This window comes from Dipodomys spectabilis, unplaced genomic scaffold, assembly GCF_019054845.1.
Source record: "Dipodomys spectabilis isolate Male_0828 unplaced genomic scaffold, ASM1905484v1 ptg000011l, whole genome shotgun sequence".
In the NCBI taxonomy this organism is placed as follows: domain Eukaryota; kingdom Metazoa; phylum Chordata; class Mammalia; order Rodentia; family Heteromyidae; genus Dipodomys; species Dipodomys spectabilis.
In genome coordinates this window covers 800,211-801,861 of record NW_024870688.1, presented here as the reverse complement: position 1 = coordinate 801,861, position 1,651 = coordinate 800,211, and the positions used below count along the sequence as shown (strand labels likewise).

Here is a 1,651-nt window from a genome sequence, read left to right as displayed (position 1 = left end):
AAAGTCTCTAGTTAGGCAATTCTGATGAAGACAAGGAACAAGATGCAAACGTGAGGAATGGAAGCAATTGCAAGAAAATAATGAAGAAGAATGCACGCAAATTTTTCTTTGGGCTTACTGCAGTGGGGAGACTACTTTTCAAAAAGGCCACTCATATGAATACCAGGGATGAGGATACGTATACCCCTCTTCATCGGGAAGCCTAGAGTGGACATGTAGACATTGTCCATGAGTTGGTAGCTCAAGGCAGATATTCATGTAATAACTGTGAATGTCTTGGCACCCCTGCATAGTACTTATATGTGGATTAATACCAGAAGGGATTCTTTCTTACTTCATCATGATGCAGATACCAATCCGCAAACTAAAGGCCTCTTGACCCCCTTGCATCTTGCTGCTGGGAATAGAAATAGCAGATATACTGTATCTCCTTCTGGTGAACCATTATTTCAAACCGGGTCTGAAGAACAACTTGGAAGAAACTGCATTTGATATTGCCAAAAGGATAAGTATGTATCACTACCTCTCTGAAGTTGTAGAAGGCTGTCCAAATTATTCTCCTACGTAGTAATGGTTTGGTTAAGTTTCTTAAATTTCAAAAGTGCCATTCCATCCTTTGTGTCCATACAAAATATTTTCATAATAAAAAACAACAGCAATATCTTAATTTAAAAATTCATCGATTCCATGGTATTCTTCCACGTGAATTGCCTCACTTTGATGTCAAAATGTATTCAAGAGTTGTTTTATGCATCTATAATGATTTCTGCAGAGTTTGTGTTTTTTTTTTTTAATTTTAACTTATCTGTTGAAATGAATAGTATAGAAACTAAAGTTATTCCTGGTGCTTGTCTGAAAAAAAGTATATCTAGGTTTGTATAAAGTCCATAATCTATTTCATTATCTTCTAGATATAATACTTTAAAATCTACATTTTTATAATATATAGGTTCATTAATAAATGTGTCCTTTCAGATTACATTTCATATAGAAAAAGTTAAGATTCCTTTTTTCCTAGGTCCTTATAGTATTTTATTTCTTTGGGTGAAGATGACAATGTTATCTAATTTCAAGTTTTGTAAAGGTTATGCTATGTAAGGGCCTTTCTAAAGTGAAGATTTAATACACTGATGTCAAACTAACCTTTAATTCTATGAATTACATGTATTGTTACACTTGTATTTTTGTAATCAACTCTTTAATAACTGTTTTTCATTTCTTGCATTTGAAGAATGAAAAATATGGAATATTTCACGAATTTTTGTATCATCCTTCTGCAAGTGCCATGTTAATCTCTGTATTGTTGTCATTTGGGTAGACCTGCTGCTGAAGCATGTAGTATCCTCTAAATTTAAGTAGTTCATGATGCAATCTTTATACAGGCATATATCCTTGGTTGCCTATTTGTAACAAGGAACCATTATTGTTCCTAAAATGCTATTGATCTTATTTCTCTAAATTTCTGTGTTTAGTGGGAAAAACTTATATTGTTTGGTGGATTACTCACATTTGCAATTTTTGTCAATGACTATACTGTCATTTTCATTTTAAATTTGATCATATTTTGAAGCCTTTATAGCTAAGTCCAAAGGTGATGGCTTTTCAAGTACTTACTTATCAACTGAGTTAGCTTTGTGGAGCTAATGGATTC

General features: G+C 32.9%; 1 pseudogene; it reads right to left on the bottom strand.

Moving 5' to 3' along the window:
* Positions 1-1,235: 1,235 nt before the first annotated feature.
* Positions 1,236-1,335, bottom strand: LOC122128332 (annotated as a pseudogene).
* Between the last annotated feature and the right edge of the window lie 316 nt (positions 1,336-1,651).